An 18,168-nucleotide genomic window follows, 5' to 3' on the forward strand; every position below is an offset into this window, starting at 1 on the left:
GTATAGGTTGGACTGTAAGATGTTGTTACTGTATATAAACAAGTAACAAAGCAGCCATCCATCACTTGTGGATGCCCACAGCAGCAGAGGACCGCAATGGCCAGCATTACACTACAACTCGAGGCTGTTTCTGTTACTAACTGGATGTTCAGGAACCAGACTAATAAGTTTGTACGGTGCAGAATCTGAGCTAAAAAAAAAAAATAAATCTTGACATCCCTTGACTTGAGTTTGCACTTCTGCACTTTTCTAGAAAGTACAAATCCAGAAACAAATTGACAAGCTCAGTTAGTCTGCGAAGCAGCCAGCGTTTCTGGGAGGCAGGTGAGGTTGCCTTGCAGGCTCGATCTAGTCCTTGGAGTGCTGCCTGGCTGCCTCCAGCATAGCGTGTGTAAGTTGTGGGCCAGTAAAAGCATATTAAGGGTACCAGGAGGGCACACTGAAGAGGATGCTGTGTGAGTTTTTGCATTTGTTCTCAAGCAGTTTGGTTATATGCAGCCCGTGTTTTGATTCAAAAATGCAGGGCTGACAAGGAAACAGTCAGTCTGTCATAATCCATAACAAACGACAGCAAGTCAAGTAAGGGATATGTGTCCAATATACCGTGCAAGCACAACCCTGTCCTTAGGGCAGCTGTCAAAATCATATTGGCTTAAGTGTTCTCGTCTTTAAAGTGTTTCCATGGTTGATCAGACCATTGAGGAAGTCTCAGGCAGTTGGGAGGATGTTTGCTCTGGCAGGCTGCAGGGTGGCCGTACTTCCATGGGGTCTCCTGACCCTAAAAGTGGTTGGTCTTCCGTGGCTTACACAACGTTCAGAAACATAACACTTTCTTTGACGTTACTGTTGCTTTGTGGTTGTGTGTTTTTTTTTTTTTTTTTTTTTTTTTTCTCCTCCTCCCCCCAGGAATAAAACTTGTTGCGTTGGGAGTAACCAAGTGTGGCAATGATTCAGGCAGTGTTGCACCACTTTCTTCTCTTAAACTTTCACTTTCTTCTCTTAAACTTTCACTTTCTTCTCTTAAACTTTCACTTTCTTCTCTTAAACTTTCACTTTCTTCTCTTAAACTTTCACTTTCTTCTCTTAAACTTTCACTTTCTTCTCTTAAACTTTCACTTTCTTCTCTTAAACTTTCACTTTCTTCTCTTAAACTTTCACTTTCTTCTCTTAAACTTTTGCTCTGTGTGCACTCCTGCCATCCTGTCCTGTTGAGGACGAGGCTTGCAAAGTTCTGAAAGGCTGCTCTGACTTTGAGGTGTCATTCTCTGATATTATGTATTGAACCATATGGTATTTTTTTAGTTAGGAATTGCATGAGCTCATCTAAAAGCAGAAGTTATTTTCTAACTAATTTCTAAGTCCTTTTTTTTAGTTTTTGAAGTGCTTAGAAATCACACATATGGCTGTAGTAAATTCAATACTAAAGTGGACTCATTTGCTCCTAAACAGAAATGCACACACTAATAGTACCTGTGTTCACCTGAGTGAGTGAGGCTTTATTTTGTCTGTATATGCATGCAGATTAAAGTGGTTTTTGTGTATTTCTGATTTGTGAACTTTTTTCAAACAAGCTGTGATTTATTTATTTTTTAGTATTTCAGGTATTACTGAATCCCACTATTAGTTAGTGAGCTGCTGCCAATCAGTGTTTTGAATGCTTAAAATCTCCTCTGACATTATTTGACTGTCAGTATGCCTGTACCCTATTTCTTTTTGTAGTGTGTTGAGAAATTGTGAGGCTACTGCATGGCTTCAACTTGGAAAGTCTGGAAGCAATAATCTTAACTGTTTCCTATTCTTCCTTTTTAGTTCTTTGGCATCAGTGTTACACTGCCTCAAAATGGAAATGAGCTTGGATAAATGTAGAGGTGGGGTGTCCAGACACTGGTTTCTGGAAATAACTCCCTCCTGTTAATAAGTCATGCAATAGGGATGGCTGTGGCATGGCTGCAAGGTAGAGCAAAGAAACTGCCTGGTTGGCTGTGACCTCCAGATAGACTCTGAATATCTGTTTGGGCAAACTCTAAAAGGCTTTATGGTTAAACCTTTTGTCCTACCAGGGCCTCCTGGCCCTGTCTTTGCATTTCTATGACAGGAAACAGAAACAGACTGAACCTAAGTTTCGATTAATACTGGTTCTTGAGAAATGGAAATGCTGTCCATAAAATCAGTAGAATTCCTATTTGGACAGGCACATTCTCCAAGCTCTTACAAAACCTACTTGTGCAACTTTCTCTCTTTCCTTGCTTTAAGCTGCTTCTTTTTGATGTTCGTGGAACGCTTTAAAAGAGTAATTAGCCATTTGGTTATCTGGGGGCAGAAATCAGTTGCAGACTTGAGACAGTCAGCACAGGGACTTTGCATTTTCTGATTGATTTTTCTGAATGACAGAGTAGGTTTATAAAAAAAAAAAGCCAACAAACAAAACAAAAAAAAACCCACAACCAACAACTGGAAGAAAATTTGGAAGAATGAAATCTGAACATCATGAAGGGATTGAAAGTGTTTCTGGGGATGGGAGCCCAGTCATTATTGTTTGCCAGCACTGTCCTTATTGCTTCAGGACTCCTTTCTGTCGTGACATAATATTTTTTTATATCTTACGGAATTGACGTTCATTGTGATTTTTGTCATTCACCTCATGCTGGATCTCAGTTGAAGTTTTGAAACACCCACCAGTAAGGCACAGTATAACTGTGAAAAACAGTAGGCTTTGTTTCTTTTTTCTAAACTAGGTTGAAAACTGTTTTTTAAAACTTTTTTTTTTTAAATCCATTTGGCCCAGTTTGCCAGAACATCTGCAGAATTCATGAACAGCTTGTTGGCTGAGCTCAACAGCAGGAGAAACTGTAGTCGATCAGTTCTGCCCTCTTCAGCAGGTGTAATAGCAGTTGATGGAAATTACAATACATGGTTTCAGGGGACGTGTGGATAATGTGTCCAGATGATAGCAACATCAACAAAGTATAGAAAAAAAACAGGGGCAGATGTTTGGCTTATTCTGTCTACATGGATACATGTACTTAAATTAACTCTAATGGAGTCTATCTACTGTCACGTTGTGGTTTGCTCTGTTACAGAGAAGGATTTTACAGTAGGCTGCTAATCTTGCAAAACAGTCCACCTGTTGCAGCGGCGACATTTTGCAGTGTCTTAGCTGCAGATTTTTTGCACCCCACTCCTCCCCCCCCCCAAAAAAAAAAGTCTTTCTTTTTAAACATATTTGAGCATTAGGTTTGTATACAGTGGGTTGAATTGCTTTGTGGTTTTGCCATGTAGCAGGCTGTTCTTGCAGTGAGACTGGATACTTCAGACCTTCTCAGATGTAAAGAAGATAAATTACACATTTTTTCAGACACTACCCTAAAAAGAAAAAAAGCCAGTAGCTTTATCTAACTGAATGATTTTTATTTTTGATTTGGTTTTCTATTGTGTGTGCCAGGAGTATAGTCAGTTCTGAAATTACTGAAATAGAACTTTGTCTGAATTTGATCAATAGAATATTCAAATACATCAATAATTGTTGAAGATATTTAGTCAGATTCTTAAATTATGAGTCATTGTTCTTCAGGTCCATTTATGTAGAAATGAAAGTGGTGGTGAATCCTGCAATCCTGTAATCGGAAGTACCTGTTGTCAGTGGGAAGATATGGCAAGAGCATCCCGTGTCTGTTATCTATTCCAGGCCCTTCTGTCTTCATTCCCTCTACTATAGAACTTTTAAAAAGTTCTAAATCATCACAGCTTGCAAATTTAGATTCAGTGCTTTGTAAGAGTAATTCAGAAATGTATTGAACCATAATTTTGAAGCTGATACGAGCCTTTAAAGAAAAGCGGTTTTGTTTTTCATTTAATGCAGCATGAAACTAACATTTGACTCAAATACCAAAATTTTAGTAAATAAGATCCAGTATCTATTATGAGGCCTCATTATTCGATACACATAGTAATATTTTCAAAGTGTAATTTTTTGGTTCTTCCTAAGCTGCTTGCAATGGTTTCTCCAGTTTTTCGACAAGGCATTGTGTGTTGATGTTTGTAATTATATCATTTGCATACAGCGGTTGCCATTAAAAAGTTCTTATATTCAGCAGTTACAGTGTCATGTATCCAAGTTATCCAAAGCTTTCCCATTTCTAAATATTTAAAATTATAATTGAAGTCACACTAGTTCTCATCATGCTAACTGTTATTTTTCAGTGGTATTTCTCACATGACTGCTTCTCAGGTTCAAGTTTGTTTCACTATAAGTAATTTTGTAGTCTCCATTTCAGTGGGATTCTAACGTAGAGTATTTTTTTAGGTAAAACACAGTTGCAAGTTATTTGCCTGGAGTCCTATATCGAGAGCCATGTGTAGTCAGTTGCGGCTGAGATATCTGTCATCCTGTCTTCCCGAGAAATAAACAGATGAGCCTGGTACCAGGCAGGCTCAAAGTAGTGGTGTGTGTAAAACTGCCTGTATGCTCACTTAGTGGCTAGAAAGCCTGTTTCACTGGGTTGAGAGATGTGCTCTGTAAATTCGGGAAAGGAAACTAAAATCCTAAAAAAAAAAAAAAAAATAAATTGGTACGCTCTTCAGCACGCTTCCAGGAGGTTATGCTTCCCTCTCTCCGGTCCTGACAATAATCAAGCTGCCCAGCTTTGTAACAAAATTAGGGTTGGTTTTCCAGACTTCCTCTTGGCTGTGGAGGCTGTACCTTATCCTTATGGTAGTACTGAATCTGAAGGGGCTCCCTGCTCCTCTCCTGTGTCGAATGTGAACTGGGACAACAAAAGATATTAACTGTTCTGCAGCGTGGAGATATGAAGCTGCTTAAAGGGAAGGGAACTGTTATAAATAAGACTTAGATTTTCAAAATCCTTCCCTCAAAGTGGTATTACACTGTTCTGGAGGGGTTTGCTCCTCCTCCAAAAAAAGATGTGGAAGGTGGCTAGAGACACTTTGTATTCCGATGATGCTGTCGGAGACATCCCAAACATCGTGGCAAAGGTCTCTGCCCACTTTTCATGAATGTATTCAAGGGAGGGAATGCTGTATTTCTTTCTCTCTGTCTCTCTCTTTCTGACTTTGCTCTGCAATGGACATGAGCCAGACGAATGTCTGTCTTGGTCAATGCAGTCTCTTGTTTGAGGAAATGAAGTAGAGCGACTACAGTCAGTGCATCCCATTAAATTATTTCTTTCATTCTGATTCCAGTGACTTTGCTTTTGGAAATTATATGCACTTTGCCAGCCACGTAATATGAAAAATCACTCTTTACCAAACAGAAATCAAGCTTTAGGAATTGGGAAGTAACACAATAATAAGAAAGCTTCAGGAAAAGTGAAATTTGACTTAGAATCCTGACTTCAGTGTGCTAAATACGTACTCTTCCTTTTTAAGCCAAAGAGTAAATTACTTTAAAAATTTCCACCACTTGCTAAGTAATCAGTTAGATGTCACATTTTGCTTGTCAGGTGTTTGGATAATCTAAAATGCACAAGGAACAAACAACAGAACGGGCCCAGAAAATTAAGTAGTCTTTTTTCTAGTCTTACAGTTTAGCAATGCAAATGTTGCTGGTACTTGTGTATTCCAGGGTGCTTAGACTCCCCTCGAAAGGGTCAGAATCAAAGGAACCAGGCTTATTTGGCAAAGAGGTTTCTTGGGGCTGTATCTAGTGTAGCTTCTCAGGTAGAGTAGGGAAAGTTAGTGTTTTGCATGGAACAGGCTATTAATGAAACTGGAGAGTGTCAGCAGGCAGAGAGGAATGAACCTTGCAAGATAAGACAAAATGGACCGTCTGTGATCAATTCAGAGAAAAAAAAAATATTCTCCGATATAACTTTTTATATAGTTGGACATCCTATCCACTCCTCAGGCACACAAGGAAAAAGTTATACCTCATACCGGTCAGAATGGAAAAACTTGTAGAAATTCTCTCCTTTACTGCAGAGGTATTCTGGGAGGGAGAATAATTGTAATGGCACAGAAAGCTACCTAGTACTGTGTGCACGGCAAATGTCTTGTCAAATTTTTCTGCTTGTAGGGTGACCTGTGTTTGCCTCAGTAACCGTGATAATGTTAGTTGCAGGCAGGAGAATGCCCCTTAATCCTATGCACCAGTATGTGCTGGGGGCCACCCAGCTGGCAAGCAGCTTTGCAGAAAAGGACCTGGGGGTCCTGGTGGACACCAAGTTGAACATGAGTCAGATATGTGCCCTTGTGGCAAAGGCAGCCATCAGTATCCTGAGCTGCCTTAGGAGGAGTGTCACCAACAGGTTGAGGGAGATGATCCTTCTCTGCTCAGCACTGGTGTGTCCACACTTGGAGTACTGGATCCAGTTCTGGGCTTCTCAGTTCAAGACAGATACGGACATGTTGGAGGGTGTCCAGCAAAGGGCCATTAAGACGATGAAGGGACTGGAGCATCTCTCCTATGAGGAAAGACTGAGAGAACTGGAACTCTTCAGCCTGGAGAAGGGAAAGCTCAGGGGGAATCTCATCAATATGTATAAATACCTGAAGGGAGGGTGCAAAAAAAGATGGAGCCAGGCTCTTTTCAGTGGTGCCCAGGGACAAGACCAGAGGCAATGGGCACAAACTGAAACACGGGAGGTCTTATCTGAGCATCAGGAAACACTTTTTCATTGTGAGGGTGACTGAGCACTAGCACAGGTTGCCCAAAGATGTTGTGGAATCTCTGTCCTTGGAGATACTCAAAAGTTGCCTGGACACAGTCCTGGACAACCGGGTGTAGGTGGTCCTGCTTGAGCCAGGGGGTTGAGCCAGATGACCTCCAGAGGTCCCTTCCAACCTCAACCCTTCTGTGATTCTGTAAAGATACCTGCTGTGCGTGGTTTGGACCTGTGTGTGTTGCTGATACGTTGCACCATGGTTTGTGAGCAGGTTGGGGTTTGGAAGTGGCCAGAGTAATCTTGCGTCTTTGATTGGTTGTGCAAGCATAGATTGCAATTCCAGATTCTCGTTATTTCAAACTGGCCAAGATCATTTGAAGTGTCATATTTCATCTCATTTTTGTCTCTGAGACATTCAGTTGTACAAGTCATATGGCTTTGACAAAACAATCCAAACACATGCATGGTCCTGAGATGCTGAAAAAGCCAGTTAAGGCATTGGTACCACAGGATTGCTGTTGGTTATTTGTGAAGTAAAAATAAGGTCCCCTCATGCTGTTTCAATTCATGGCAAGTGCACATCTCTACTTCCCCTTAACCAGGGAGCGGCCCAAAATACATCTGTTACAGAATCGCAGGCAATGTGGTCGTGGAGGACCCGGGAGGGGAGGAAAGCCGAGCGCTTGCCAGCAGTCCCAGGTCTCCTTCCACTTAACTGCACGACTGGGCACTCGAACTGCTGTATCATGTGTACTTGAACCACAGCAGCTCTCATCAGATGTGAAGGTGGGTCTCCACCCTGCGTGGTGCTGCCTGTGCCTTCAATCCCTCACAGGCTGTCCCGCCAGCTTTGCTCCTGACCCTGACTCCTCAGAGTGCCTTGTCCGGGGAGGTGAGAGGGAGCTTTGCTGGGGCCGGAGGTTGGTCCTCATATCCCTCCCTGACCAGTTTGGAGTGGTTTTCCTGGCGCTGCCATGGAAACGGTGCCTGCAGTCACAGAAGAGGGAATGTGTGTGGCATTCAGCTGCTGCCAGGTGTGGGGAGGAGAGAGACTGCATTTTACCCGGTCCAAGTTCCCACTGCGGGGAGAGATGGCAGAGTTAAGATGGGGGGCAGGGGAGGGAACACAAATGGCTCTTAAACCACAGCTCAGAAACTGTGGCTGGAAATCAGTTCAAACACCCTTTCTGCCATTAAATTAGCTTAAAGCGCTAAGTTTAAAACTCTGTATGCTCTGCCTTGTTTTTATTTACTTTGCCTTTCTTTTTTGACACTATTGTATAACAAACCAGTCTGTTCTGAAAAGGGAGTTGGAGCGCCTACCTGCTTGTTTTGTGCTCAGGGCCTGGGGCTTTAGCGATGTGGGGTGTATTTGCCAGGTCTTAGACAGAAGCCTTGGGGTTGACAATGATGCCAGAAGGCTCCTGCGTTCATAACACCAAGGATAGAGACAGTTTTGGTCACTGTGTGTTTTTTTTTGAAATAGACTTGAATATCAGATTACTTCCGCAGTAGCGTCGATGAAATATCCTGATTGCAGTTATGGAACAAGTCGATTCACTTATTATTTTTACCCCACCTCCTCCCCCCAGAGGAAATAACGATGACTCCTGTGGCTCTCTTATTTTATAATTGTAACAAAGCAATAATTCTGATATCCCTGGTGTAAGGAACATCCCTGTAGAGATGCTTCTGTCCATTTTAATCTACTGACAGTTTTCTGAACAGCATTTTGGTGGCAGCTGACTAGCCTTTGAATTGAAATCTGTCCTATAATTGTGGAAGCAGCACCGTTATTTTAGTGAAACTTGGTAATTCTGCAGTGCAGCAAGTGACGAGTTGTGTGTTTGATCTTCCAGAGATATCCACAGATCCAGTCCAGTATATTTAATTCTTTTGTTCTATTCACTGTTTTACTGACGCTAAATAGTGCAAATCCGGGAATCTTTTTGTTTATTTGAAGACTCAATAGCAAAACTATTTTGAGTTTTATTGGTAGAATGTCCCAGATTACCAGTCTGGATGTTTTATGGATGAAAAATTTGATTTTGTATAAAAAACCTGATTCATTATTTTTACTGGTTTCTGTTTTGTGGCAATAAATTTGTTTCACTAATGGAAATAGCCATTGTTGGTCGGACAACTTGTCTCTACCAATGACCATAAGTATGTGCTGAAGGAATAGTAAGAATAGGGCAAAAATATATATGATACTGTCTCCTAATACTCAAACACCACCTGTTTTCAGTTTTCCACTACCCAGTGAACTTATGATGTGCTTTGTAACCATCTAAAGCATGCCTGTTACATAAAGAACCATCTTCTTTCATCTGTTTTCAAGTCTGGCTCTTATTTGCTTCATTTGATACATCCTGCTTCTTGTTTTAGACGAGCTAGTGACTATGTGGCATTTTGTAGACTTCTACTGTTTCCTCCCTAAGCTGTATCTTTTCCAGACTGAAGATTCCCGACTTCATTGTTCCTTGTACAGAATCCATTTCATAGCCCTTTTTATAGCCCTTCTTTCTGTCTTATAAGTTCTGCCACATCATTTTGGACATGGAAAGAGGAGAACATCACATGAATTTCAAGATGTTAGCACACTGTGTATTTATTCAGTGGCATGAGACTGTTGGCGCTTGTGTCCTGGCAGGAAAGCTGGTGATCAAGTAGTAGTGATCTGACAGGCCTGTGGCAGCCCACAGGGCTGTTCCTAGGATGACAGAAGCATTGACCAGCCAGAGCTCCTGTACGGGGATGCGGCCATTTAGGTGAGGTACAGTGGGGAAGGCCTGGTGCTCTTCGCTGGGCTGAGCAGGGTGGGGACCTTACCTGTGGGACTCTGTGCCTGAGGGACCATAGAGCTGGCAGGCATAGGACCTGTAGGCAGAGCTCAGCGGATTGTGCCTGCAGCAGGGGGAGAAAGCAGGAAACTAACAGGATGTCAGCAGCCATGCTGCAGGGGCAAGGGCCAAGGCCTCAGCGTGCAGACAACTGAAGACCAGGAGCAAGTTTAAATAGGGAAAGAATAGCAGTGCATAGGACAGGGCACCCTGGAAGCTTGTGACCTGTGACAGCAAGGCAACAGCTCTCCCCTCATCTGGAAAAATTCAGCTGAAGAACATATACGGAGTCCTGGGAATTGACTGGAAGGAGGAACACGTTACCCTGGAAGAGACAACTAGGCCAACAGCTCCACAGGTCTAACTTGTCAGGGAGAAGAAGTACTGAGTATTAGCAGCGGGAGACTCCCTGTTGTGGTACACTGAGGTATGCATCTGCTAACCTGACACAAAGTCATGTGAAGCTTGGTGCTTGCCTGGAGTCAAATACAGCCCAAATCCTGCATAGGTAGACAGCCAAGACTTATCAGGTCCAAGGACTTGCTGCTCTTTCATGTGGGCACCAATGATACTGCAAAGCGTGATGTGGATAAAAAATGAACCACAACTGCAGAGTCTTTGGGGTTAAAGTAAGACAGGTGCTCAGGTTGTTTTCTCCTCAGCCTTGCCAGGGAAGGGTGCAGGCAGAAGCGGGCATGTCATTTAGGTCAACATCTAGCTGTGTAGGTAGTGTCACTGACAGTCTTTCTCATTCCATGATCAAGGTACTATGATCTACTGAGGGGAGAAGAGATCCACTTTTCAAAGAAGTGCAAACATGTTCGCCAGTCTATTGGCAAAGGCAATGAGGTGGACTTTAAATGAGAGTTAAGGGATGGTGGAGACAAGAAGGGTGGAGGGGGCAAGGTGAAAGCATGTGTGGAACAGAGCCATAGGGGAGGCTACCACACTCCCCTCAGAGACAAGGAGCAGACAGCACATCATCTCAAGTGCCTGTGCACCAACCCTTGTGCTCTGGGGGACAAAACAGAAGAAATGGAGTTCTTTGTACAGTCACAGAGTTACAGTGTCATTGGGATTTACAGTAACTTGGTGGGAAAGCTCGTGTGACTGGAGTCGTGCAATGGACAGATAAGACTACAAGGAAAGACAATTTATAGAAGATAGAAGATCTGTAAAATGACAGTTTTTAATAACCAGAGCTCAGCTACAGTCTGTAGAGTGCTTTTGAGTCAAAATCGGGGCCACCGAGAGAGACCTCATAGTGTCTACTACTGACCTGGATAAGGAAGAAGTGGATTAAGCCTTCTTCAGTCACCTCCAAGAAGCGTCAGGCTTGCAGGCCCTGGTTCTCAAAAGGGAATTCAACCATCTTGGTATTTACTGGGAAAGCAATGCAGTGGTGCACAACCTGGGAGATTTCCAGGATGCATTGAGGACAGCTTCCTAGTGCAGTCTGTGCATGGGCTGACTAGGAACGGTGCTCTTCTGGACTGAATGCTTACTAATAAAGACATATTTGAAGATATGAATGTCAACAACAGCGCTGGCTGCAGTGACTGTAAGAGTGTAGAGGCAAAGGGGCTTGAGAAGGACAAGTGATAAAATGAAGACCTGGATTTCCGAAGAGCAGATTTCAACTTACTCAGGGAACTGTTAGGAGAGATCCAATGGGGCTCTGTCTTGGAGGGCAAAGAAGCTCAGGAATTTTGAGATATTTCCCAATACAGCTGCTTCTTGAAGCACAAGAACAGCCTATCCACTAAGCAGGGAAGGGAGCCAGACATAAAAAGAAATCAGCTGGAAAAACAGCAAGCTACTAAGAGAGATCAAATGAAAAAAGAAGCACTAGAACAGCACAGAAGGGGGCAAACTCCCAAAGAGGAATATAGAAATACTGTTCCAGTGTGCAGAGCTGCAATTAGGAAGGCAAAAGCTCAGCTGGAGCTCAAACTAGCAAGAGATAACAAGAATAACATAAAAGTTTCTGCAGGTATGTTAGTAGGAAGTAGAAGTACAAGAAAGATGTAAGCCTGCTGCTGAATAGGTCCAGCAAATTAATGAAAAATGGTACAGAAAAGGCTGAGGTACTCAGCCTGTCTTCACAGGTAATGTGAGACCCCAAAACTCTATGTCAAGTAGCAATGACAAAACACATGGCAAACCATTGACAGTAGAGGAGGGTCAAGTGAGGGACCTGTACAAATTGGACAGGTACAACTCCTGTGTGACCTGATAGGATGTAACTGAGGGTGCTGAGAGAGTTGGCTGTTAGCATCAAAAAAATCTACTCCCTAACATTTTTGAAGGGTCATGGAAGTAAGGGGAAATGCCATATATCTGGAAAAGAACAAATATTACAGCCATCTATAAAAAGGCTGAAAGGTAGATCCAGGAAACTACAGACCAGCCAGCCTTATGTTTCTGTGAGAAAGTATGCAACTCACAGAAGCGTTTTCAGGCAGCTGAAGGCCATGTGAAGTTAGGATCGGTTTTGCTCCACAAGGATCACCTTCTACTTATCTAGAGGGAATTTCATCTCCCTTTTGGGTCCTGCTTTTTCATGCTGTGAAAACATCCTTCTAAAATTCTGTGTTGTTGCTCTTCAGCCTTACTGTCCCACGTAATTTTGTATTATTGCCCAACTTGGTCACCCTATTGTTCATTCCTTGTTTCAAGTTATTTATGTATGTATTGACCAGTGTGGAACACAGAGCCACAACTTCACTGGTGGGCACATTCAACTGAGGAATTTACCACTTATTTCTAGTCTTGACCTCCTATTTAAGAAGGTACTTATCCATACAGAAACCTTCTAGATAAGTAGTTCATGTTCATATATCTGTGTCCACTAAGTCTGTTCCATGTTATAGGCTCCACTAATTTGCCTGATACAACTGTCTGGCTTGCTGCTCTGTAGTCTTGTAGATCTCTCTGGAAACAGGCATTGCATTCAATGTCTTCCAGTTCTTGGGTACTACATCTATTTTAAACTATGTATTTTCTAGTTCCTTCAGAACTCTGGAGTGAATACCATTTGGTCTTCTAATTTTTTACTGTTTGTTTTGTCAGTTTGTTTCACAACCAGTTCTACAGTCACTTCAATTTCAGGCCAATCCTCTGATAAGGCTCCCTCAGTGAGTTCTTAGCATGGGAATTTCCCATGAAATGGCAAAAACCTTTCTGAAGGATTCATTTAGTTTCTCTTCAATGAACCCTTTTATAGCTTGATCACCCAGTAGCTCTACAGACTCTCCAAGCAGCTTCTTGCTCCTGATGCGTTTGAAGAAGGATTTGTTGTTAGCTTTGATGCCTTTGGCTGTTTGTCCCTTGGAACCATATTGTGCTGTCTTGTGTCTTTACACTTAACCTGTCAGCATTTATGATTCTTTATTTTCTTCATTTGAAGATGATTTCAGTTTTCAGAAAGAGCGTTTTTGTTTCTAAGGTCTTCCTGTGTCCTCTTGTTTAACTGTGCTAACTTTTTGTTACTTCTTAAGTTTCTCTTGATGCGCTGCATTGGCCCTGTGCTTCCAATATGGGGGCATCAAGTGGTTTCCATGATGCCTATGAAGACTTAACTCTTAGCTTTAAACAAACTTCTTGATTTTTTATTTTTTTATTTTTTACATATTTTCTCTCTTTACTGGCTCATAACTGGCAGGTTTTCTGCCTTTCTGAGCACAGATTGATCACTTCAAGTGTGGCTTCTCAGCTGCAAGATGTCAAGCCATCTTTTGTGCCTTATCTGAGACCAAGTCAAGAATTGCATCTTTTCTTGTGGGCATCCTAAGAAGCTATGTGCCATGTTTTTTTTGTCTTTTTTTTTTTTTTTTTTTGACTGTACAAACTACAGGGGTAGTTGAAAACTCCCAGAACTATTGCATTTTGTACCCTTCTTTTAAAATGTGACTCTGTCTTGATGGTCAGCCAGTACTGCCAACTCTAAAATGTGTCAACTCATACAAGTTCTTCTTACTCAATTAGATTGTTTATTTAATTTTATTCTAAGCTCTTTCCCTGTCTTTATCCATACGACAAATGTTATCCTGAACTGCGTGTTCCTTACCTATTTGTTTTCAAACAGGTAATTTTTAGACTGTAATTTCACTATGAAAACCTTCCTAGTTTGCTCAGAAGATGAGCTATTCATACCAGAAATTCAGAGAATAAGATCATAATGATACTTCTTAAAACTAACATTTTCATTACTAATTGCTTTTCTCTTTCATAAAGAACAATATGAATCAGTTGGGAATTTCCTTAATCTGTGGTATATCTGCAGGGTAGTTGGGAAAAGAATGAATTGCCTAATTATTTTACTAGCTCTCTTCTTTGCAATAAAAATGTAACAAAAGAGGAAAGATTCAAAAGCATAGTTTGGGCTATCAAAGTTAACTGCTACTGCTACAGAATCATCTGTGAGAGAAAATGTGCAAACCTTAAGGGTTTCTGGTCCTTGAGTTCAACTTTTTTAGCCCATGATGTTTGAAACCCTGTTTTTTTTTTTTTTTTTTCCCTTAATATTTAATAGTAGTAGAAATAAGTGAATTATTTGTCTAATCAATGTACTGTCTGATAGAATACTAAATTTTTTGGTTTGCAAACATCTTGTATTTGTGCTGAATTTCCTTACAGTTTCATTGTAAAATTCTATTTATTTAAAAGTCCATCTACATTCAGTAAGTATAGCAAACTGAATCTTGCAAGTATGCAGGAAATCAAGATTCTAAAATCCAATAAGTATTAATTTGCATGTAATAGGTTGCTCTAAAAAAAAAAAGAAGCACATCTTGCTTTGTTAGATAACTTTTGAATCCCTTACTAACTTACTAATGACTATCACTTTAATATCTACTCATAGCAATATTCAGATCTAGTATCCTCATTAATTCAGAGATTCAAGGATAATTGCAAATTATGGAATCTGTTCTTGGATATGCTGCGCTGATAGTCTGTGTATGAACTGAGAAATCAGTCTCTCTTACAAGGCAAGGAAAATCAAAGGAGAAAATTATTCACCAGAATAATTTCTCCAATGGAAGCAGGAGAAGAGGAAGAGATTAGATGCGTCTAATCTCTTAGACCATTCTGGACAAATGTAAAGCTAATGACTTATCATGCTGGCTCTCCATCTGTACGCAATGCCTAGGATGACATGTATCTTCAAAACTCTGGAAGGGAGAAGTAGTTGAGACATATAAACAGGGAACTGGAGAATCCCATGAGTAAAATGCTGGAGAAGACTTCAGATCTCTAAACATGTAGATAGACTACACAAAAAGTGTTGTGTTTTACTGGTATCCATGTATGTTGGTGTGTACTGACACCTCTGTAGCTATTACTAGCATCTTGGCATAATGCCCATCAGACCACAGATCAGATCAGAGAAGAAAGGGAGGCTAGGAGCTGAGTATGTGGTCAGAATCAAAAAAAGGTTTTCTTAGTGCTTCAATGTCTAGAACGTTTTTAGAAGTTGCACTGTTTGAAACCACATTGTTTTATTATTCTTTTAGGTTTTCACATGTCTTTAAACCATACAAATAATTTTTACATCATAATAAAGCATCTTCTGGCTGCAACAGGACTGAGTGTTGCTCTTTTCAGAACAAAATTGCACTACAGATACGCATTGGAAAATCAAGGTAAAAGGTGTCAGTCCACAGTCCACATTAGGTTTGCTGAACATGCAAATTCAGGCTTAAAAAAGTTACCACTGGAAATGGAATTACCCTTCTCTTTCCCACTTAGAGGTAGTAGTACATCTTTGTGCCTGGGCAACTGAGAAGTAAACAAGAGTTACAAGCTCGGGCCAGCGTAACACTGCAGAGTCAGGGACTGTTACTAAACTCCAGCTTTGTTTCTCTCGCCCTCCTTGGAGAAGATCCACCATCTCTGAGATTTTGTTTTGCTCCCACATTGGGCTTTACAATTAATAGCAGTAAGTCCTAAAGCAAGTCAGAGCTAGTGAGTTAGAAAGTCTATTTATCTCCTTAAATTGCTGCTGAAGAAGGAGGAGAAGCAAAGGTATGAGCCTAGAAAGCTCTTAGTAGTTCTAATCCTGTCCTAACGCTCCAAGGCTTTTACTTACGCTTTATTACTTTGGAGACTGAAGTAGTTTGCATGGGAGGAAGTAGAATAGCACAGCAATCATGGTGGGTGATAAACCATTGGGAGTGTTGGCAAGGGATGCAAAAACTAGTGAGAAGAAGAAAGGAGTGAGCTAAAAGACTAAAGCTGAATACAAAACACAAGAAAAAAATGGGATAAAAAAGGACCAGGCAATTTGTAACAGAAAAATAGAGATAATTTGAATAACTTTGGTGATTGTGCTGGAGAAGAAATAATACAATTTCCCTACGAACAGAAGTCTAGGCAATTGGGCAGTGTGCCTTTAGAGAGCAAGGCTTGCCTGTAACTCACAGAGGAACAGGGCAGTGTGCCTGGGGAGCTGAAATGTGCAACTGAATGCAGTTGTGACCTCATTTGTATCAGGGTCCTAAAAATAGAAAATAAAATAGGGTCTGATTTCTATAAAAGTTGTTAAAGGCATGAAAGGCACTTCTTTAATCTTACGTGAAAAAGAAGGAGTAGTTTATTTTAAACAGCCAAACTAGTTCTTCATCCCATAAATAATACATATGCATAGTAGCCCAGATGCCATGCTAATCTCTTGTAAAGAAACATGGGATTGCTAGAACCCTTAGATCAGGTGAGGGAATGAGCTAGAGAGGTACAGGTGATAAGAGAGTTTGATAGCCACTAATCTCTAATCTGTGTTACAGATTGGAATAAAACCTTGGAAAAATCTCCAGCATTTATCAGTTCTAGGATCGTGGAGAAACTAGGTTAAAAGAGACCTCTGGAGGTCTACTCCAAGCAGGTCTAGCTTCAATGTTGTACTTTCAAAAACTCCAAGAAAATAGATTCTACAACCTACCTGGGCAACCTGTTCTAGTGCTTAACCACCCTTGCTATGTCATTTGGTTTTGGGTTTTTTGTTTGTTTGCTTGTGAGTTTGTTTGTTTGGTTTTTTCCTTGTATCCAGTCAGAATTTACCTCATTGTATTTTGTGACTGTTACCTTCGTCCGTTTGCTGTGTGCTTCTGACAAGGGCCTGGTGATGTCTTCACTGTAATCCCTCATTAAGAAGTAAAAGTCTGCAGCTAAGTTTTCCCTGTACCTTCTTTTCTCCATGCTAAACAAACCAAATTCCTTCAGCTTCTTGTATGACATGTGTTTCCATCTTCTCACCATCTTGGTGGCCCTCTGATGTTCTTGCTTCAAAATCTTGTCGTGTTTTTTGTCATGGTGGCCCAAAACCAGGCCATACTCAAGATGGCAGCTTCAGGAGTACCAAATTAAATGAAATAATGAATTCCTTGTTCTGCTAGAGGCTGTCTTGCTAGTGCAGTGAAATCGGTGGTTGGCCATCATCACCACAGGAATGCACTGCTGAGTCGCAACTTGTTGTCCACCAGACCTCCAGGTCTTTTCAGTGGAGATCCTGTACCATTACATGGGATTCCATCCTTCATGTGGGAATTTTCATTTTTCTTTCCAAACTTCATGACGCTATCATTGTCCTGTTCCTCCAACTTGTCAAGTTTCCTCTGAATGGTGGTCATGCCCTCCAATGTATGAATTGCTTCCTCAGGTTGGTATTATCTGGAAACTTGCAGTTGCATGTAGATACAGTCATAGCTATTAAAGTTGTTTGGGTTTTTTTTTTTTTTTTTTTCCAATCCTAATTTTTTTTTTTGGCCTCCTTTAAGATCCTGCAACAACATATCCACCACTGAGTTTTTGAATTTGCCACCTCTCTGCTCATAAGACTATTGCCTTGTTGTGAGCTTTTTCCCTCACCCCCATGCTATTGAGTGAAAGGGAAGACTGAAACAATCACGTGAAAAAGGATAAGAACAGGACAAGTGAAAACACAGTCCAACAATGGAAAAAGTAAAGAAGCTAGAAGAATTGAATGGTTCATTCTGAAGTGCAGTTCTGAAGCTTCTGAACAACACTCAGTGTCAGATGGATAGGGGTTTTGCTAGTGATGTTTTTATCCTGTTTGAAAGCATCAAGAAATTCTGTTTTCCTTCTAGATGCAGAACGGGCTGTCAGGTTGGGTTTGTGTCTGATGCTGTCCTTAGATTTCCACCAAGTTAAACTTCCCTAGGTTTTGCTGTTTTCCTCAGGAACAATATGCCCCGATTTTAGCCTCTCTTGTGTGTCCAGTACAATAAGTTAAGAATATTTGGTTGCCAACACCACTCTAAGTAATGGCATTTACTTGGAGTTTATAGGTGTGCAGTATATGGAATTACTCGTGCTGCTACGGGATGTGCATAGCAATATACACATACTACTTGTGACATTAATTGAGGTACAGTTTTTCTTGTTTAATAGGTTACAAGATAGAGCCGATGTTGTATGTTTCTACAGCCTATGTACTTCTGGGATACTCCTATGAAAGACTTCAATCCAGGAGACGATTTATTTGTTTGTGTAGCTGTAATCAGGCTTTCTCTATTCATCTCATCAGGGATTCCCAGCCTCACTTCAGTGCTGTTATTTGTCTGTATTTGAAGATTCAAATGATCATCAGTGCACCAATTTGTTTTTGTATAGCATATTTACAGTCAAAAGCTAAACACTTTTCCTCCTTTAATGTTATGACCTGAAGATTCTTGGGAATTCAATAA

General features: G+C 41.0%; 1 protein-coding gene across 1 annotated transcript in view; it reads left to right on the forward strand.

The window, feature by feature from the left end:
* The window catches only part of CTNND2 (catenin delta 2), a gene marked incomplete at both ends in the record, with an annotated part of 573,915 nt that overhangs the window by 117,947 nt on the left and 437,800 nt on the right, over positions 1–18,168 (forward strand). The gene's annotated exons all lie outside the window — the stretch shown is intronic.

The sequence above is a fragment of the Vanellus vanellus genome (assembly GCF_965231255.1).
Source record: "Vanellus vanellus genome assembly, chromosome: 2".
NCBI classification, from domain to species: Eukaryota; Metazoa; Chordata; class Aves; order Charadriiformes; family Charadriidae; genus Vanellus; species Vanellus vanellus.